General features: G+C 40.4%; 1 protein-coding gene and 1 long non-coding RNA gene across 29 annotated transcripts in view; one reads left to right on the forward strand and one right to left on the reverse strand.

Annotated features, from left to right (window-relative positions):
* The window catches only part of MAGI1 (membrane associated guanylate kinase, WW and PDZ domain containing 1), a 721,510-nt gene that overhangs the window by 428,428 nt on the left and 271,017 nt on the right, over positions 1 to 22,065 (forward strand). The window contains exon 1 of one of the 28 annotated variants that reach the window (XM_060202952.1): positions 16,764 to 16,912. The exons of the other annotated variants lie outside the window; for them this stretch is intronic. The gene's annotated coding sequence lies outside the window, so the exon portion shown is untranslated. Of the gene's footprint in view, positions 1 to 16,763; positions 16,913 to 22,065 lie in introns of those variants that run through there. 28 annotated transcript variants of the gene reach the window in all.
* LOC132541868 (uncharacterized) lies at positions 1,723 to 10,176 on the reverse strand. Its single transcript, XR_009552962.1, has 3 exons — positions 10,069 to 10,176; positions 7,583 to 7,685; positions 1,723 to 2,070 (listed from the first exon to the last, which is right to left on the reverse strand). It is a non-coding gene; the product is annotated as an uncharacterized LOC132541868 (long non-coding RNA).

The following is a 22,065-nucleotide window of genomic DNA, read 5'->3' on the forward strand; positions in this document are numbered from 1 at the left end:
GCATTTGAAGCTAGACAATAACACATCTCTATTTTTAGTAAATATATTTAATATGTCTAGGGGTTCAGACCATCTTTATGAAAGTTACTCTCAACCGGTTGTCAGATGTTAAAATGCTTAAAAATGTAAGTGCAGAGAAAGAAGAAATGTCGACTTAGTAGGTTAAAGTATTAATAATAATAGACAAGTCTGAATGATAGGTATGGTATATGTTCATTACTCATTTGTTCTTGAAACTTTCTGTAAATTTGGAACTATGCCCAAATAATGTACTTTAAAAATAAGGAAGACGGGGGCCGGGTGGCAACGCAGTGGGTTAAAAGCACATGGAGTGAAGCGGCAAGGACCTGTTAAAGAATCCCCTGGTTCGAGCCCCCGGCTCCCCACCTACAGGCGGGCAAGCAGTGGGGCAGGTCTGCATATGTCTATCTTTCTCTCTCCCTCTCTGTCTTCCCCTCCTCTCTCCATTTCTCTCTGTCCTATCCAACAACAACGATAGCAATAATAACAACAACGATAAACAAGGGCAACAAAAAAGAAAAAAATAGCCTCCAGGAGCAGTTGATTTGTAGTGCCCTGGAGGCAAAAAACCTTAACAACAACAACAAAAAGGTCCACTATCGTTATAAGGAAAGGGATTGTATGGCAGTTTTATCTTTCTGTTTTTCACTTTTTAATATCAGTGGTTTTAGCCTAGAATTGAGAAGTTTATTTGCATATTAGTAGATCTTGCCCATTAAAATTTAGAGAGACTAGCTTGAAAGGCACTGTACTAAACCTCTAGCACAGAATACCAAATATTTTACTTACAGTTTTTATTTATTTATTTTCCCTTTTGTTGCCCTTCTTGTTTTATTGTTGTACTTATTATTGTTATTTTTGTCATCATTGTTAGATAGGACAGAGAGAAATGGAGAGAGGAGGGGAAGACAGAGAGGGGGAGAAAAAGACACCTGCAGACCTGCTTCACCGTCTGTGAAGCGACTCACTCCCCTGCAGGTGGGGAGCCAGGGGCTCAAGCTGGGATTCTGATGCTGGTCCTTGCCCTTCGCATTGCGCCAGGTGCCCTTAACCTGCAGCACTACCACCCGACTGCCCTTACTTATAGTTTTTAAATTACTTGTAATTGAGGACATATTTTATATGATTGTTGTTTATTGTTACTTGCTTAATCCTCTTAGAAATCTTACAAAGCAATTGCTACTATGTTCTCATTTAAAAAATGAAGAAAGTAAAGTTTTGTAATGATAACTCACTTTGCAGCTGTGGAATAGAACTGGAAGCCAGGCAATCAGGATAGGGACTAGTGGTCCTACTAGTAATCTCTATATTTTATTGGTCTAAATTTACATATGTACACCTGTATATATAGACACATATACTGAGTATACCTGGAAACTAAGGAAATTTATTGTGTTATTATTATTACCATTATTATTTTTACCAAAGTACTGCTCAGTTCTGATTTATGATTATGGGGGACTGAACCTGGAATTCAGAGTCTCAAGCACGAAAATCTTTTGTAAAACCACTGTGCTATTTCCTCTGCAGAAAATTATTTTGAATAGGTCTTGAAAGTCTTCTAGTGGTATTTTTGTTACATATGAAAGTGTAAAAGTAGCTAATATTATCCTTATTCACTTATATTACTTATCAACTACCGTGTGTTAGGTTTTATTTTGTGTTAGCATAATGACTCAGTTTTCTTTTTTCTTTATTTTTTATTTATAAAAAGGAAACATTGACTAAACCATAGGATAAGAAGGGTACAACTTCGCACAATTCCTACCACCAGAACTCTGTATCCCACCTCCTCCCCTGATAGCTTTCCTATTCTTTAACCCTCTGGGAATATGGACCCAAGGTCATTGTGGGATGCAGAAGGTGGACGGTCTGGCTTCTATAATTGCTTCCCTGCTGAACATGGGCGTTGACAGGTCGATCCATACTCCCAGCCTGTCTTTCTCTTTCCTTAGTGGGGAAGGGCTCTGTGGAATCAGAACTCCAGGACACATTGGTGGTGTTGTCTGTCCAGGGAAGTCTGGTCGGCATCATGTTAGCATCTGGAACCTGGGGTTGAAGAGAGTGTTGACATACAAAGCCAAACAAATTGTTGACCAATTATGGACCTAAGGGCTGGAATAGTGCAGAAGAGTTGGGGGGGGGGGTCCTCCATTTTGTAGATAGCTAGTAGGCATATTTTAGTTAAATTCTAAAGGGCCTGTTGCTATACTAGTTTTTTTTTTTTTTTCCTTTTTCTTTTTGCCCCTGAGCCTGAAATCTGATATGCTGGTGCATCCAAGTTATTGTCTGGGGAGATGATGTCATGGCTGGAAAAAGGACCAGAAAGCTGGATCAGGGAAGAGAGTAGCTCCCTAATATGGGAAAGGGGTATAAATATTGTTGACTGTAAACCCCACTGATTTGATGTGATCTGGGGCCCGATGACTCAATTTTCATAATGGTCTTTTGATGTGTATGCTGTTACTCTCCACATTCTGGGAAACTGAGGAATGTGAAGTTAAGGAACTCAGTCAAGGTTTTACTACTAATAAGCCTTATAGCCATGTTGTGTGATTCTAGAAGTTTTTATATTAACCAGTGGCTCATATTGCCTATTATAGAGGACACTTTTAAAAGACCAAAAAAAAAAAATCAATAATTATGCATACTAATAGGGGGAGGATTTTTATTTTATTTTATATGAGAACACTGCTCAGCTCTGGTTTATAGTGGTACTGAAGGTTAAACTAGGAAGCTTAGAGCCTTGGGCATGAAAGTCCTTTGCATAACCATTATGCTTTCTCTCCAGCTCCTTATTTTTCTCATTTATATCATTTGTGTCTTAGTCATCAATGTCAGCATTTATACAATCCCAAGGGCACTATTCAGATGATAGTGTGGATGCTGCCCTTGGAAATGAACTACATCCTGAATGCATAGCTTTATGTAGGGACTTGATTCCAGTAGTAGATACTCAGCTTAACCCAAAACCTGAAAGGTTGAGTCAAAATGCCACCTGTGTTGGAGCTACATGTTTCAACTGCTCTTTCCAAATATGGAGAAGTGGTGCCTTATTTTAGTTACTTCAATGGATACTTCATCATGGGAGTCTTTTCCTATCCAGTTACAAGGTTTCTTTCTTTCTTTCTTTCTTTCTTTCTTTCTTTCTTCCCTTCCTTCTTTCCTTTCCTTTCCTTTCCTTCTTCCTTCCTTCCTTTTTTTTCCTTCTTTCTTTCTTTAGCTGTTTTCTTTATGGGGGGATTAATGGTTTACAGTAAAAATTCAGTAGTTGGTACTTGTATAACATCTCTCAGTTTTCTGCATAATAGTGTAACCCCACACCTAGGTCCTCCTCCGCCATCATGTTTCAGGTCCTGAACAATCCCCTCCTCCCCAGAGTCCTTTACTTTGGTACAATACACCAAGAGTTCTCAATTCTTAATTCAACAGAGATGAAGAGACAATTAGAGTTTCAGAGTTGGGCTTTACTAGGCAGTGATTCTTTTTTTTTTGCTTCTATTAATATTAATTAATTGATCTAATCACCCACTCAGCTGCTCTTAATTTATTTCATTTATCTATCCACTCTAGTATGTATTGAGTATCCCCACAGCTAGATCACAGTGTCCATTTAGGGTCTAAACATAAGCTGATTACAGCTCCTTCTTCAGAGGGCTACAGTATATTGGGAAAGTCAATCAAAAGAATGGTAGAGGGAGTTGGGCAGTAGTGCAGCAGGATAAGCACAGGTGGCACAAAGCTCAAGGACTGGCATAAGGGTCCCAGTTCAAGCCCCCGGCTCCCCACCTGCAGGGGTCGCTTCACAGGCAGTGAAGCAGGTCTGCAGGTGTCTATCTTTCTCTCCCCCTCTCTGTCTTCCCCTCCTCTCTCCGTTTTTCTCTGTCCTATCCAACAATGACCACAATAATAACTATAACAATAAAACAACAAGGGCAACAAAAGGGAATAAAAAAAAAAGAATGGTAGAGCACAATAAATCTCATGATAGGGTATGCCATATATTATATTACATAGAAGAATGGACATCAGCCTTAGTCTTATGACCAGTGAAACCATGTGTCACAAGAAGTGAGGTAAATATCAGTGGGTAGGTAAATGGAAAGTAGCAGAACTTTCTCAAGGGAAATTAGGAAATGCTTATCTGTGTGACTGTGGGCAAATGACTATCATCTTTAAGGTTAATTCTTTAAAGATGTTCCTTAGGGATATGATGAAGTACTGTGGATAGAGCTCTTAAATGTTGAAAAACCACTTCTGTCTTTGTGTCTCCTAAAATATATACTTTTAAATATTTACTTATTCATTTATTCATTTACCAGGGCACTGCTCAGCTCTGGTTTATGGAGGTATAGGGGATTGAACCTGGGACTTTGGAGTCTCAGACATGAGAGTCTCTTTGCATAACCATTATGCTATCTACCCCCATCTGGTCTCCTAAAATATTTAGAAACAACAACAAAATTTATTGTCTCAGCAAAAGTTAGGACTTGGTTTTAATGTTTGAATCTAAATAATATTTTTAACATACACATGGAAATGTTGTAAAATTGTACTATGCACAAATTCTAAGGTGTAGAAAACATTAATTCACTGTGCACTAAAGGTGATATAATCTGGTAATAAACTTCACACTATTATTATTATTATAATTTGTATCTAATATGTGACCAGAACAGTCTAGAGACCTTTAATGAATACACCCTTAATGAATGATTTATGTCAAATGATTTTCTTGTCCTTTTCTCTTGAAAGTTTGGACTACTATGTGTGGGATACTGTGAAATGACTCCTTTGTACCCCAACGTGACTGTTTCACATCATGCTTTCAGCTGCACTTTATAGGAAGAGGCCTGTGAGTGACAGTCACTCTACACCTGTAGATGTATGAAAGTGGGCTCTTCCAAAGCCCCAATCTCACCAGGAAATGACCTTGTATTGCTCATCTTCACTTTTTTTTTTTAATCAGAAGGAAATCTCTTTATTCTTCTGAGGTTGCTATAATTCTAGTTGTGTAGGCTATTTTCATGACCTGTATATTAGAAGTAGGGCCATACTATTGTCTTAAGTGCTTTGCTTTGAGAAGTAAGACAAGACTTGGTTGTACTAGACAGCTGAAGTTTTTTTCAAGGTTAGCAAGCTGCTGACCTGTAAAAGATTTATTATTTTGGCGTTGTAATCGTTGCTGTACATAATTGAACCTGACACTTTTCTCCTTTTTTATCCCCTAAGATAAGATCATTACAAACAGACCTTAAGAGTTATAAGAGGTTGCCATTTGGATTAGATTACTATATTGCTGCATTACTTTAACTGTGTTACTGAAACTGATTATGTATCTCTAAAATATATGGAAGCTGGAATGGGAAATGAACCCCAGGATATAGGCAGTTACTAGAAGTTGCCTTCGGCATGCTAATCAGAACTGACGTCAACCTGAATTTCAAGAGAAGTGCCTAGAGAAGCAGCTTCCTTTAGCCTTCAGGGAAGTTAAAGCCACAGTTTTGTATCTGCAGAGTGACCAGAGGCTTTGAATATGAATAGAACTGAGTTTGATTCAAAGTCCTTCAAGTAACTGATGGACCTGGATAAGTTAATTCTCTGAGGCTTCCCAGTTTATATAATGACGGTAGCGTCATTGCCCATAGAACTGTGGTGATCGTTTTTGTTATTATTGTTTGTTTGTTGTTTGCCACCAGGGTTTATCACTGGGTCTCAGTGCCTACACCACTCCAAGGGGCCATTTTTGTTTAGTAATTTTCAGTTTATTTCCATATTTATTAGGTAGAGACAGAGAGAAATCAAGAGGGAAGAGGAAGTTAGAGAAGAAGATAGAATGGGAGATACCTATAGCACTAGCTGACTTCTTGTGAGGCTTCCCCCTGCTAGTGGGAGCCAGGGCTTGAACTCAGGCTCTTAAGCATTGTAACATATATGTTTTACTAAGTGCACCACTGCCCAAGCCCCCCCATTTTTTCTTGATGGAAGGTGAGAGATAGATAGACAGACAGACAGACAGACAGACAGATAGATACAGATAAACAGAGAGAGTAAGAGATGTACTTGCAGCCCTGCTTCACTGCTAATAAAACTTCCACTCTGTAGGTGGGGACAGGGGCTTAAATCTGGGTCCTTGCCCATGGTGATACATGAATTCTACTAGTTGAGCCATCTCCCCACTCCCTGTGGTGAGAATTTTAAGTGACATAGTATATGAAAAGCATGAAGAGAGACCCTAATACTCAAAAGTGCAGTGAAATATGCACACAGCTAAGAGTGGAATTACAAACTCTGGATCCATTTCTATGAAACCTATTTAGTGAGCAGTGTGGACTGAGGCAGAAAGAGAGAGAAAATTTAGTTTAACAGCCTTCTTTATACCTACTAGGGAGACTTACTTGCTGGACCTCATTCATCTATGTGTTGTGGCTAAAAAAATGCACTTAATTACTTGCTGTCTATTAAAGCAGTTGTAATTGAGATAGCTATGCTCCATAACTAACCCATCAAGACTGTGTTGGGCACAGATGACTGGCAAAATAATTTATAGGATATACATATATTCTATGGAATACTACTCTGTAATCAAAAAAGATGACATTGTGTCTTTTGCGACAAAATGGATGGAACAAGTAGTGATTTTGCTTAGCAAAATAATTAGTGATGAAAGACAACTACCAGATAGTTTCACTCATATGTGGAATCTAGAAATCTGATACACATGAACTGGGGGAGGGGGACAGAAGGAAACTGTTTCTAAGACTTGTGAGAACTATAGTGATTATCTTTGGAAGGTTGGGGGTGGGGAAATAATCTTGGCGGGTGTAGTGTAGAAGTGCACACTATAATTTTACAATCTTGTAATGTACAAATAAAAAAATAAATAAGAAATACTGTGTTGGGCAGTTTATAATTGACTACCATAAGGAAGGTATATTAGTGGGCATATCCATGTGGTAAATGCAACATTGTAGACTTATTCTTTCTCACTATCTCTCATCTGCTAAAGCTCTTCAGCATGCTCTGATGGATAGACAGATGCCCTAGAAAGATCAAGTTGGCCTTCAAGGGATAGTTTGACTTTTATTGTCAACAATTTAGCTCCCCATCACTGAGTGTTTATACAGCTATAATAATATATACCATATGGGATGTGTCACCCCCAAGAAGCACAATTCTTTTCATACTACATCCCCTGGCAACCATGCAGAAGGTTAATATATTGTTGAGGGACCTGGCACTGGCACACCTGGGTAAGCACATATAGTACTAAGTGCAAGGACCTGTGCAAGGATTTGGGTTCAAACGCCAGCTTCCCACCTATAGGGGAAACGCTTCAGGACCTGTGAAGCAGGTCTGTAGGTGTCTCCCTTTCTTTTTCTCTCTCAGTCTCCCCCTCCTCTATTACTCATCATCCTATCCAATAAAATGAGGGGAGGAGTCATCCGGAGTAGTGGATTTGTAGTGCTGGCACTGAGCCCTAGCTACAACCATATATATTTTGAAACTCCTAATTTGTGTGTACCGAAATGAGCAAGAATCAGAGACAAAAATATGTCACCTTGTGCTCCAAGAGGTGGTGCAGTGGATAAGCATGAGGTCCTGAGTTTGATCTCTGGCAGCACATGTACCAGAGTGATGTCTGGCTCTTTCTCTTCTCCTATCTTTCTCATGAATAAATAAAATAAGGGGAGAAAAGATGTCATCATAGGTAGTTGCAGTTTTAAGGACAGAGAAGTGTGGTCTCATAAACCAGACAAATTTTTTGTGCAATAAAAGTTTAAAGTTCCTGGAACTTTTATCTTTGATGATACCATTACAGAATTATTCTTCTCCCATTAGCTAACTTCAGTTGCATATTTGCATTGCCTCAGTCATTTTCAGGTGCAACAGACAGATTATTGCTTTTCTATTTTGCCTTGGAAAATTCTTTAAAAATATTCATTTGATTGCTGTCCTAAAAGATGGTCATCTTTTACACCATAAAAAATAATAGTAGGGGGGCAGTGGTGTACCTGGTTGAATGCACACATCACCATGCCCAAGGATTCGAGCCCCTGCTCCCCACCTGTGTGCAGGTGGTGCACACTACATAAGTGGCAAAGCAAGTCTGCACTGGTTTTTCTTTCTGTCTTCCCCTCCCCTCTTAATTTCTCTCTGTTCCATCAAAGTAGAGAAGAAAGAAAAAAAAAAGGCCTCTGAAAGCAGTGGATTGAAGATAACCCTGGTGGTAATAAAAAATAAATAAATAGCAACAGTAATACTTTAAGGTAATTGTCCCATGTCTGCCCTAATTATATTTTTGTTGTTGTTGAAATTTACAACTATCAGAAACAGATTTCCCATTTGTTTGGCTCTCTAGTTGACTAACAACAACAACAACAAAAACCAGACTTGTTAGCAGAGTGATTTCTTCATGAAAGTGTCGTTTTTCTCATATTTCCATGGCAATCTAAGTTTGTTTTTTTAAAAAAAAAATCCATCTAGAAAGTAGTATTTCAAACTGGATTTTTCTTTTTTTTATTATTATTATTGATTTACAAAACTGTAAGATAATATGGGTGTAATTCCATATGGTTCCCACCACCAGAGTTCTGTGTCCCCATCTCCTCCATTGGAAACTGTAATAGTTCTCTCTCAAGGTCACCAATAAAGGTTGATTCTATAACTATCTATATCTATGTATATATTTTTCTCTTCCCATTTTTTCAGTGGTCCTGCCTTCACTTCATTTCTAAATCATACTTACACCTATTACTACTTCCAGGTGTCTTTCCTTTTTTCCTGACTTCCTTTATTGCTTCCATTTCATTACTGGTATAAAAACAAGACTCCAGGGAGTCGGGCGGTAGTGCAGTGGGTTAAGCACACGTGGTGCAAAGAGCAAGAACCGGCCTGCAGAGCCCAGTTCGAGCTCCCAGCTCCCCACCTGCAGGGGAGTCGCTTCACAGGCGGTGAAGCAAGTCTACAGGTGTCTATCATTCTCTCCCCATCTCTGTCTTCCCCTCCTCTCTCCATTTCTCTCTGTCCTATCCAACGACGACGACGACATCAATAACAATAACAATTATAACTACAACAACAATAAAAAATAAAAAATAAATAAAAACAAGACTCGTGGTGGTAAACGCTTTGTGTCCTGGTGGGAATAGGGGTATAGAGCCCTCTGGTTTACTTCCCTTATCATTTACCCCTCTGGGAGTATGAACCACAATTCTTTTTGGGGTGCAGAAGGTGGGATTTATGATGTCTGTAAGTGCATCTCCACTGAATATGGGTATTGGCAGGCTGATCCATATCCCTAGCCTGTTTCTTTCTTTTTTAAGTTTTTAAAATATGTATTTATTTATTCCTTTTGTTGCCCTTGTTTTTTTTTTAATTGTTGTTGTCATTGATATCGTCGTTGTTAGATAGGACAGAGAAAAATGGGAGAGAGGAGGGAAAGATAGAGAAGGGGAGAGAAAGATAGACACCTGCAGACCTGCATCACCATTTGTGAAGCAACTCCCCTGCAGGTGGGGAGCCGAGGACTCAAACCAGGATCCTTACACCAGTCCTTGCGCGTGTTGCGCTACTTGTGTAACTCTCTGCGCTACCCACCGACTCCGGCCTGTTTCTTTCTTTCCCTAGTGGGGTAGGACTCTGGAGAGGTGAGGTTTCAAGAAGCATTGGTGAAATCATCTGCCCAGGGAAGTCAGAATGGTATCATGATAGCATGTGGATCTTGGTGACTGAAAGGCAGTAAGATGAAAATAACAAAATGTTGAATAAACAGGAACCATTCAGTAAAATAAAGCATATGAAAGTAGGGACTTTAGGGTGGAAGGAAGCTAAGAAGTCTATTCTAGGTATGTTCCTAACATGGAGGTGAACTAAAAATACTGTCTGGGAAGATGGTATCAGACTTGAGAATAGAACTAGGAAGCAGGATTACGGCAGACAGTTGCTTGCAAACTTGAAAAAAATATAAATGCAATTAAATGTTTACCATATCAATCTAACCCGGTGCCCATATCTATTCATATTTAGCACATATTCATATTTCACCGCTTGTGAAGCGACTTGCTTCCCGCTGAACATGGGCACTGACAGGTTGATCCATACTCCCAGCCTGCCTCTCTCTTTCCCTAGTGGGATGGGGCTCTGGGGAAGTGGGTGGCCAACACTATATCGTTTCTTCTCCAGAACACAAGATTCCGGGTGCATCTGGGTGACAAGTCTAGCAGATGGAGACTTGTCTCAAGTGGCCTCCCCCAGGGCTCTGTTCTGGCTCCTACGCTATTTAATATTTACATCAATGACCTCCCAGAAACTTCTTCAAGGAAGTTCATCTACGCCGATGACATCTGCTGTGCAACTCAGGCATCCAAGTTCGACATCCTCGAGGAAACACTCATGAAAGACATGTCTCTGATATCTGATTACTGTAAAAAATGGCAACTAATCCCTAGCACTGCAAAAACGGTATCATCTGTTTTCTATCTACACCATGCCTCGGCCTCGCATGAGCTTAATGTGCAGCTTGGCGATACGAGAATCCGGCATGAAGCCCAGCCAGTCTATCTTGGCGTTACTCTCGATCGCACCCTGGCATTTCACAAACATCTCATAAAAACTGCAGCAAAGGTGGGCGTGAGGAATAACATCATTGCAAGACTGGCCAGCTCCTCATGGGGCGCGAGCGCTTCCACACTACGATCATCATCTCTGGCATTATGCTATTCCACTGCAGAATACTGTGCCCCAGTATGGTTCCGTAGCCCCCATGTCCACTTGGTCGATTCCAAATTATATTCCTCCATGAGGATAATTTCTGGAACTATCCGTTCCACCCCGGTTCCATGGCTGCCAGTTCTCAGCAACATCGCCCCGCCAGATATTCGTCAGGATGCGGCATCATCTAAGTTCATTTCCCACATCTACGCCCAACCGAACCTGCCAATATACGCAGATATCTTCGCCCACCCTGTCCAAGGCTTGACGTCTCGTCATCCAATCTGGTCCCCTACGCCTACACTGAACTTCTTTGTTCCAGACTCTTGGAAACAGAGTTGGCAGTCAGCTGAGGTAAAGAACAAACACCTCATCACAGACCCCTGCAAGCGTCAACCCGACTTTGACCTAGCACGTTCTGATTGGGCCCTCCTCAATCACTATCGAACAGGCCATGGCCGGTGCGCCGCTATGTTCCATCGCTGGGGAGCCAGAGACGACCCGAACTGCCCCTGCGGCTACAGACAGACTATGACCCACATAGTCACCGACTGCCACCTCTCCAGATTCAAAGGAGGTCTCGAAACTTTACATCAGGCTCAACCTGACGCTATTGTCTGGCTATGGAAGAAGGGCAAACGCTAGAAGAAGAAGGGGAAGTGGAGCTCCAGGACACATTGGTGGTGTAGTCTGTCCAGGGAAGTCTGGTCGGCATCATGCTAGCATCTGGAACCTGGTGGCTGAAAGAGAGTTAACATACAAAGCCAAACAAATTGTTGCCCCCAACACTTCATCTGCACTATTCTAGCCTTTAGGTCCATGATTGTCTCTCACTTTCTATTTTTCAGAGAGCAGTGGAATCTTTAGGGGCTGAGACCCAGCAATAACCCTCGGAGTAAATCAATAAATAGGTATTTTAAAAAAGATCATTACAGGGAGTCCGGCAGTCTCGCAGTGGGTTAAGCGTACATGGCGCAAAGCACAAGGACCCGCTTGATGATCCCGGTGTGACAACACACACACACACACACACACACACACACACACACACACACACACACCCCACCCTGCAGTGAAGCAGGTTTGCAGGTGTCTACCTTTCTCTCCTCCTCTCTGTCTTCCCCTCCTCTGTCCATTTCTCTCTGTCCTATCTAACAACCACAACATCAATAACAACAAAATAATAACTACAACAACAAAAAACAGCAAAGGCAACAAAAGGGAAAATAAATTTTAAAAAGAATCGTAATGAATTCAGCAACCCCTTTAGCCATCCTGTCCCCATGATACTTTCCTCTGTTGTCTCTATCATATTTCATCATCAAAAATAATTCTCTGAAACAATTACAGAAGCCAGACCTTCTACCTTCTACCCCTCATAAAGATCTTTGGTCCATCCTTTTGGAAGAATAAAGAACAGGGAAGCTTCCCATGAAGGGATGGGATACTCTGGTGGTGGGAATTATATAGAATCGTACCCCTCTTACCCCACAATCTTGTTAATCATTATTAAATCAGTAATAAAAATGGAAAAAATAATTCTCTGAGATCTTTTCCATTTGTTCATAATATGTATGAATCTGTAGAAGATAGGCAATGTATAGTAGAGAGAACATGTGTGTCTGCATTAAAATGAAATGCAAAGACCTCAGAACTCCTGAAAACTTGGTAAAATCTGTTCATAAAGCATGCTGCCCTAGTACACATTGTTCTTTTCCGATAAGAGCTGGGATAACAAAGGAAGGCACTTCAAGTTCATTTCATTTTTATTTCAGTCGGTGCTTTACTTAGGGTATCTGCTGCTTCTTAAGAGGAGTTTCATTAGTTTGTCATTCTAGAAAATGATCCACTCTATTTTGAAATTAGGTTGTATAAAGTTGTACATAGTATTCTCTTATACATGAAAATATATCTCTCATGTATTTGTCATGTTTCCTTTTTGTTCTAAAAGTTGAGCATTTGTGATGTTTTCCTCTTCCTCCCGGTGCCTATATTTGCCAAAGTTTTTTTTTTTAATTTTTATTAGTCCTTCTGATTATTTTTTTTATTGCCTACCATCCCCAATCATTATTTCTATCTTAATTTTAGTACTCTTTTTAAAAAAAAACAACTTTATGGAAATATAATTCACATACCAAGCAATTCACCCATTTTTGAAACTTAGTTTTTAAAAATATTTTCATGAAGTTGTAGAACTGTCTCCAAAATTAATTTTAGAAGGTCTTTCTAACTCCCCAAAGAAGCCTTATATATACCACATTTCCTCTCATAGATTACCCGTCACCCTAGGTAATCACTAATCTGTTTTCTGTCTCTATATATTTGCCTCTTCAGGACAAATGTCATGTAAGTAAAGATGTGCTATTTGTGAAAGTCAACCATGCTGCAGCATGCATTTACTAGTGCTCATTGCATCTTATTATCAAATAATATTCCACTTTATAGATATACCACATGCCATTCATTCACCAGTTGTTGGGCAATTTGGCTGCTTCTACTTTTTAGACATGATAAATGATGTTGCTGTAAATCATGTACAAGTTTTTGTATGATGTATGTTTTCATTTATCTTGTCCCCATACTTAAGAGTAGAATTGCTGGGTCTTACTTTAGCTCTGTTTAACCTTTTGAGAAATTGCTAAACTATTTTCTAAAACAGCTGAACCATTACTTCATTATTTATTTGCTGGGCTAACGTGGAGGTGCAGTGATTTACACACTGAAAGAATCAAAGATGGTTCCAGATCCAGTGTCATTACCACACCATAGAACACTCTTGGTGGTCCTTTTCTTACAGTTGTTTGTTTAAAATTGCTATAATTCCCTATGATGCTAAATTGTGCCTTCAAAATACTACATAGCTTTACCTTAAAGTCTAGAAGTTTGGCATCCAAGAAGGTCCTATCAGTTTTTAATTTTATATGTGTGATAAGAGAATTGAGAAGAAATGTAATTAACTATTTATCATGGTTTATCCTGCTGACCACACAAGCTCATACAACTTCCATATTTGAGACAAACTGGGTATTCTAATAAAACAGATAACAAACCAGTAGATTTCCATGAAATCTCTTTGTTGTGCTCCATTTATACATAGAAAAACCTGGTCTTTGAAGCTGTGATAGAAAATAATTTGTTATTGTTAGGGATATTTCCACACCAAATGAGGGCTATTTTCTCACTATTGGAGAGTAGAAAGCTACATCCTTGAATACTTACTGAATAAAAGTTCCCTTATTTCTTTCATAAAGAGATTTTTTTTTTTTTGTCTTTTTGTTTCCTTTGGTGCAGTCTCTATGTAACTTCCTGGGGGGGGGGAAGCAATTTAATTTGTACTGCACAATCATTTTCTTGTGGAAAAAACTAATAAAATACAAATTCCATTTTTCAGCATTACACTGTGGCTAAAGTCTTTTGAAAGTCTTATGTAAAATCTACTTTTCTTTTTTCTCTCTTGATAATGATTGAGAGGGGAAATGATCTAAGTGTTCACATGGAATATATACGTGGCTGATGAAGAAACTTTTCCCTTAAGTTTATAGTTTCCTTAAGCCCAAAATGTAAGCTAATACTTCAGATCCTTTCTCAAGTCCTTTTTTCACCATCCTGAAAGTAGATATGAAATAAAAATGAATCTGTTTCTCTTTTAAGGCACCTAAACTTTTACTTGTGATCAAGAGTGGTATCCAGGGTGCTGGGGTGTGCATTTCCCTAACTGAAGCCCTGAGGCCTACCTGAGACCCAGTTTGTAGGTCCTGGTAGGAATAAAGGACAGATACTTTTATTTTGATAACAGTTTACACAAAAATAAAATTGTGATTTTGCAAGAACTATTTGATATTGTTAGGAGTTATGGGGGTGCACAGGACTTTGATGGTAGATGTGATGTGGAACTATACCCCTACAATTTTATAATCTTGTAAACCACTATTAAATCACTAATACAAAATTTTAGCATGAGAAAATAACTAATAAAGTCATAATAATAGTGATAGTAACAGCAGGTGGCTTATATAATTACCTTCTTATATATGGTAAACTGTACCAGGTAGTTAGTGTGCATTATTCTCATAGCAATTAGGTAATTTGGGTTTTCTGTTTTGTAGAGAAGATGTGAATGTGACTAGTCACACAGCAGGAAAGGTCTACAGAGTCAGTATTTTTTTTTTCTCTTTTTCCCCAGAACACTGCTCAGCTATGACTAATAGGTGGGGCAGAGAATTGAACCTGGGCCTTTGGAGGCTCATACATGAGTCTGTTTGCATAACCATTATGCTATCTACCCCTACACCAGAGCTAATTGTTTATATGTTCAAGAGTGATTAAAAGGACAAGGAGCAGGGGCCGGGTGGTGGCACACCTGGCTAAGTGTACATGTTACAGTGTGCAAGGACCCGAATTCGAGCCTCCTTCCCCACCTGCTGAGGGAAAGCTTCGAGAGTGGTGAAATAGGGCTGCAGGTGTTTCTCTGTCTCTCTCCTCCCTATCACCCCCTTCCTTCTCGATTTCTGGCTGTCTCCATCCAATAAGTAAATAAAGATACTTTTTTTAAAAAAAGGATAAGGAGCATTAGAAATACATTTTTCTGCACCCTGGATTATTTTGGGAACATACAAAATACATGCATACCAAGTGATTGTTTACTGATAATGTGAAGGAACAAATTTTGTTTTCTCATTTGCTATGAAATGCAGCTGGTGCTGCTTTTGAAGAGAGATTTATGCTACCTTTTTTTGAATAACTACTACCTATCAGTTTCATATCATACAGAATCAACCCATTAATCCAGGTTTGCATTGCCCTGCCTCCTCCCTACACTCCAGGAAGGTCCCTTTGTTTCTTTTTCCTATTTATTTATTCATTTATTTATTTGTTATTCCTCATGTCCTCATGTAAGAGCATCTTACAGCCCCTTTATCTTCTCCTGTCTGAATTGTGGTAATTAATTCCTGGAGGCTGTTGAATGTAACTCTAACACCTGAATTATGGACTGGTCTTCCCTTGGATAGTCTATGAGGTTTTTTTTTTTAACCTGTCTTAAGGAAACTAACGGCTTCAGCATATACTGACTGTTCAACAATAAAGGAAATTTATGGGGTCAGGTGGTGGCATACTCAGTTGAGCACACACATTACCATGTACAAGGACTCAGATTCAGGCTCCAAGGTGTCTTTCTTCCTCTTTAGCTCTCTGCTCTCTTCAGGGTGGGGTGGGGGAATAGTGGAGAAAAGCTTCCTCAGAAAGTGCATGGAGATAATATCTCTGGACCCCCACAGATTCTTTTAAAGAGTACATTTGAAAGACATAGAGATAAGCAGTGTAAAAAATAAACAAAACAAAACAGCTTGACTTTGAACTGGATGCTGCCTGTAGTTTCTTAAAGTCTATCTTGGAAGTAGGTCCCCTCCCCAAATATTATAAGCCTCTCCATCTACCTCTACTTTAATTCCAAATAGAACTATTATTGCAGTCATGAGTAATTATCTTTGAAAGTCCCTCAGGAGTTGAGGAAGAGGCTGGACAGAAATGGGTTCCACTAGGAGGCACTTCTCACCCTTGCTCTTGAGAAGTCTGGGTTGCTACCCTTAGTGATAAAGAATCACTAGCTAACCATGCCTTCACCCACCCATGCATATCCACCCAGTCTCCTGTGATTTGTATGTGCAATTACCCCATTACCCGCCTTTCTTTAACCAGGGGGCTGGTGAGGAAGACCTGACATGCCAAGCGGGGAGAGGCAGTGCTCGCCTCGCTAGGCTCCAGCCCATTCCGCAGGTGCAGCTTTAATCCCCTGGCCTAGATATCTGGCAGCCTCTAGGAACCCGGGCTCTGTGATGTAATGCTCTTTTTTCACACTCCTGGCTTAAATACAGATGGAAATTGTTGTCATGTGTTAGAAATGTCGCCAGTAATATAAAAGGCGCAAGCTTGGGCATCTTCTCTCTCCCTTCTCACGCCGTCAGCTGCTCCCGCACCTCCTTCCCTCGAAAAACCGCCTTGTGGGCAGGTGGCTGAGGCGCCCCCAGCTCGTCCAGTACCGGGTTCGGATCCCACTCCTCCCCACCCCACCCCCGCCTCTCTTTACAGCCGCTGCAGAGCGGAGGACCAGCGCGGTGGGAGGCTCTTTCAGGCTTACAAAGGGAAGGATTAATTTTGGCGATTGGGCTGGGATTTGCAGGCAAGTACAAGTGGTCCACGATCGCCCCCCAACCCCCGCACCTCGCTCCCTGCCCACCTCTAGATTCGAACGCTCGGCCGCTGGAGGAAGCCAGGGGACAGGCAGGCGGCGGCAGAGGCGCGCTGCCACCCGAGGTTTGCGCTTGGGTTGTGGGAACCTCCATGGAGGTGCAGATGCCTTGTGTGGCGTGTGGACCAGGGAGGAGGGGCGGGGAGAAAGCGGGCCAGCTTGGGAGGGCCAGATGGCTGCGGCTGCGTTTTAATTCACCGGGCAGGCCCATTTGGTCCGGCTGGGTGGCGTGGCGGGGGGGGGGGGGTGGTTACAGGGACGGAGAGAAGAAATAAAATCAGGGGTCAGTGGGTAGGGAAAGGCCTGGCTCTGGAGCAGATGCCTAGTGAACAATGGGGCTTTTGAAGGGGATGCTGAAGGAAGTGTGGCGCGCTCTTTGTATTGCCTCCTCCGCATTGCAGGTTGGAATCGGGCAGCTACATTTTAATGAAGTGCATTCCAAAGTGTGCTCGTCAGCCTGGGCTTTCCAAAGGAGCGAGGGGCTCGGCTGAATGGGGCCTGGGGGCGGGAGGGGTGGGGGAGGGGGGCGGCGAAATGAGTTCCTGATGGATGGTAAAGGAGGAGATGAAAGCCTGCTCAGTGTGGAGGGCCCGGGAAGGGAGGGGGGAAAAATCAATACGTCCTGGTGCATATTAATAGGCTCCAGCAGGTGTTGGTAAATGTATGTTGTTGCATTGTTCAAGCTTCCAGGCTGGGGAAAGAGGGGAACTGCCTGCGGGCGCGGTGGGCAAGATGCCTTTGCACTTTGGAGAGCTTTGCAAGCACCCAGGAATATAGAGGAGAAAGAGCTGCTATCCCTCTTGTGTTTTCCCCATTTTTACAAGAAGAAATGTTACGTGAAGAAGTTTTTTTTTTTTAGGTTTGCTTCCGGAAAATTAATGTGTGTGTGAGTGAGAGAGAGAGGGAGAGAGAGAACTGTCTTATGTAGGTAAGAGATGCATGTCTGGAAAAAAAAAAAAAAAGACACACGTCTGTGGGCATCCAGGAGATAACATACTAGTGTCTGGCTTGCGGAGAGCTTGGGAACTTAAAAACTATTCTCCCTATTTGACCAGGCTAGACCAGAATTACTGGAGAATTTTTAAGGAGGATAGAAGGCTAGCCTTACTGCCCTCTTCCCAGGTCCAAAGTCCTGCTGCACTAGCACCTGGGTACAAGGAAGCTGTCATCTCTATGGTTTTGGTATATTGACTGTCTGACATTCAAAGGGAGTGATTTGTGTCTGAGCCAAATTATTTGAGTGCATGTGTAGCTTCTTTGTGAAGACTGGGCATTTAGCACCCTTTTTTCCTTTCCTAGAGTTTATCATACTCAGGACTCTTGTCACTTGAAAGGCATTTAGGAAACTACTTACCATAAGTGTGCACTGGCCAAATAACCATGGTTGGTTTTTATTGTTTATTTTTACTATTTCTTTAGAACAAATATTCAGTTTTTCCAAAAGCTGCAGACATATTTGTTGGGAACCCAAATAAAATTGGAAGCTTTTCTATGAAGGCTTTATAACTTTTTAAATTAAAAAATCTTTCTGTCAAGTATATCTTACTGTACACACCAACCTATGTACACACACTTGGTAACCCACACAATGACATACTGTTTTTTTGGTTCTGGGAAAATAAGTGTATGTCCTAACTGAGGACAACTTGTCTTTTATCACCTGCAAGGCTGATAACTTCTGAAAATTGGTGTTTAATAATAACTTTGGAAGTATTGATTGGCTATGCTTGTATATTGTTTTTTTTTATTTAACTTGCACTGTAGCTCATCAACAAGACACTACTCATCACTTGCCAATGAATTTTAGAGCCATTGAAAGCTTTAGCAGATTAATGGCATCAACAGAGACTGATTCTCCATTTCCCAGTTGAGCAAGCAGACACATTTAGCTCCTCCCCCAATACTCATCTTTTGGATTGTGAAAGGGGCTGGATCTTCAGTTCCCGTCCAACTGGTTCAATAATAAAGGTTACTCTTTTGCTTCTCTGTGTGGTTTCTTTCTGGAATACTTTAGGCTCTGTTTCTGTGATATATGGGTATGTATGGTTTTTGCATTTGACTTTGAGATGTGAGCTCGGTTGTTCTTTTCAGATAAGTATGGCTCTTGACTGGGTGTTATTACCTTTAGACTTGAGTCTTACCTGCTGTTTCTTGCTGAATACAAATATGGGCAAATGTCTTTATGATAGGATCTCTCCAGGAGAGACCAAAGCCACACTACCTCTTAAATTAACTGTGGCCAATATGGGCTATGGTCTGTTACTAATTTATCAAATCCAGGTTTTATAAAAACTTATAAATACAAAGTTATATAGATTTCTTTAACAGAAAGGACCTTCTTGAGCCACTATATATTTTTTGTTTTTGTAAACCCAGAGCCGTTTTGTGGATTGATACTGTGAACCATTAATAGTATTAAGTCTTATGTATAAGAACGGACACTATACCCATGTATAAGAGACATATTACTGAGATATTAAGCAGAAACTTCAGGTGAGGCACTTTTTCTCTACCCCCTAGCTTCCCATTCATTTTTAAGCATATGAATGTGTATAGAGAGGGAAAAGAGTAGAGAGAATGAGATCTCCATATTTGCAAAAGAGTTAATCACCATGATTAATTGACACCAGTTATTGAAAAATTGAATTGTAATTTCTTTCTGACCCTGTTTCATGTCACATAAAGCGGGGGGGGGGGGGCGATACCAAATAAAGTGGCTTATGTAATAATAATCTCAGTGAGTTTATAGACTTTTCAATGAGCTTTACTGATGTTGCTTTATTAAACTTACTTTAGGGGAACAGAATTTGGTAACTAAAGGTAAAAATATTTCTAAAGCTGATATTAAATTTAGAGATGACAATGGTAGGAAAAACTTTTTTTAAAAAAACTCCCTTCCCATAAAAATACTCAAGCTATTTTTTTTCTTTACAAAAATATTTTCATGGCAAAATTTAACTAGTTTGGTAATCACCATTTCCTTAGCATGTTTGTTTTTTCTTTTGAGATGTTTTTTCTTCTGTTAATAATCAGACCCCAAATATTCTAATGAAAGCACATCCCTTACAGTCGTACTGACACTCTCTGGCACCAGAGAAACTGTCAGAGCATTTTTTGAGAAGTCTGGTAGGAAGAAAAGGGAGCAATGCCAACTGTTAATTCAATTACTTTGCTGATGGCTATGACTGATGCCAGGTCAACTCTGAATGACTTTTAGGTGTTTGAAGGGTTGAAACACCAAGCAAAAAGCCTTAGTTTCCTTTCCTTGCTTACCAGGCCTTTTACTTGACAAATTTCTGCCACTATTAGCCTCTAGTACATCTACATAAAAAATTTTCGATGCCCTCAACCAAAGAGTATACCCAGACAGTGCCTCTGAATAGTGTGATATGCATTAAAGGTTTTTTATATTTATTTATTTATTTACCCTTTTGTTGCCCTTGTTTTTTTATTGTTGTAGTTATTGTTGTTATCGATGTCGTCGTTGTTAGATAGGACAGAGAGAAATGGAGAGAGGAGAGGAAGACAGGGGGAGAAAAAGACACCTGCAGACCTGCTTCGCCTGTGAAGGGACTCCCCTGCAGGTGGGGAGCCAGAGGCTCGAACCGGAATCCTTATGGAGGTCTTTGTGCTTCGTACCACTTGTGCTTAACCCGCTGTGCTACCACCCGACTCCCAAATTATTTATTTATTTATTTATTTATTTATCTCCAGAGTATCGCTGGCGCTTGGTGCCTGCGCTAAGAATACATTCACTGCTCCTGGTGGCCATTATTTTTCCATTGTTGTTGTTGAATAGGGCAGAGAGAAATTAAGAGAGATGGGGAAGACAGAGAGGGGGAGAGAAAGATACCTGCAGACCTGCTTCACTGCTCCCTATGGGTGGGGAGCCTGTGGCTGGAAATGGTATCCTTGAGCTGGACCTTGCGCTTCTCACTATATGCACTTAACCCGGTGTGCTACTGCCTGGCCCCAGTAACATGCTTTTTTTTTTTTAATTCATAAATCCATTTGACATGTAGTTCCATATTGATAAAAATAACACAAAGTCCATTCATTCCTCCATACTTTAGTGAGTTGATGAGGGAATCAGACCAGAGAGATGTTGGTATTTTTTCTAGTGCAACTACTTCTACTTAAGATTATTTATTAACTTTTAAAATATTGATTTATTTGTTGGATTGAGGAGAACTAGAGCATCATTTTGGCATGTGATGCTGGGGATGAAACTTGTGATGTCATGCTTGTAAATTCAGTGCTCTAACCACTCTACAACCTTCCAGAGCCGTATTTATTTATTTAAATTTATTTACTCCCTTTAGTTGGCCTTGTTGTTTTATTGTTGTAGTTATTATTGATGTCGTTGTTGTTGGATAGGACAGAGAGAAATGGAGCGAGGAGGGGAAGACAGAGGGGGAGAGAAAGACAGACACCTGCAGACCTGCCTCACCGCCTGTGAAGTGATTCCCCTGCAGGTGGGGAGCCAGGGCTCGAATTAGGATCCTTCTGCCAGCGATCCTTGTGCTTTGCGCCACCTGCGCTTAATCCGCTGTGCTACCACCTGACTCCCAAGCCGTATTTATTTTTATAAGAAAGATAGGCATACATATCAGAACATTGTTCAACTTTGGCATATAGTGGTGCCAGAGTTTAAGCCTGGACCCCTTGGGTACGTGAGTCCTGTATTCTGTTGCACTGAGCTGTCTCCATGACCCTTTGATTCTGGTTGACTTATTTTCATTCCTTTTGCCAATAAGGTTGACAACTCTTATAGTTCCACTAAGCTGGAAACTTAAAGAATTAAAACACCCCACCTGGTGAAGTTTTACCTACATTTTAGTAAAATGAGTGGAAAAATTTTCAGCATGAGTGTAAAGAGGTTTTCATATTAAAAATGAATTAGTAGGCTGAATACTCCTAAGTAAAAAAGTTTCTATAGTTTTAATGCTTGTTGCTATCTGAACTGAAAGGACATCTAAAAACATAGTGTACTTATCTCTATTTTAGGAGACATAACACTTGTTTGTTTTTACTTAATTTAGGTATTATTCTTTCTACATTACAATTCTAAGTGCAATGTTTAG

The sequence above is a fragment of the Erinaceus europaeus genome, chromosome 12 (assembly GCF_950295315.1).
Source record: "Erinaceus europaeus chromosome 12, mEriEur2.1, whole genome shotgun sequence".
NCBI classification, from domain to species: Eukaryota; Metazoa; Chordata; class Mammalia; order Eulipotyphla; family Erinaceidae; genus Erinaceus; species Erinaceus europaeus.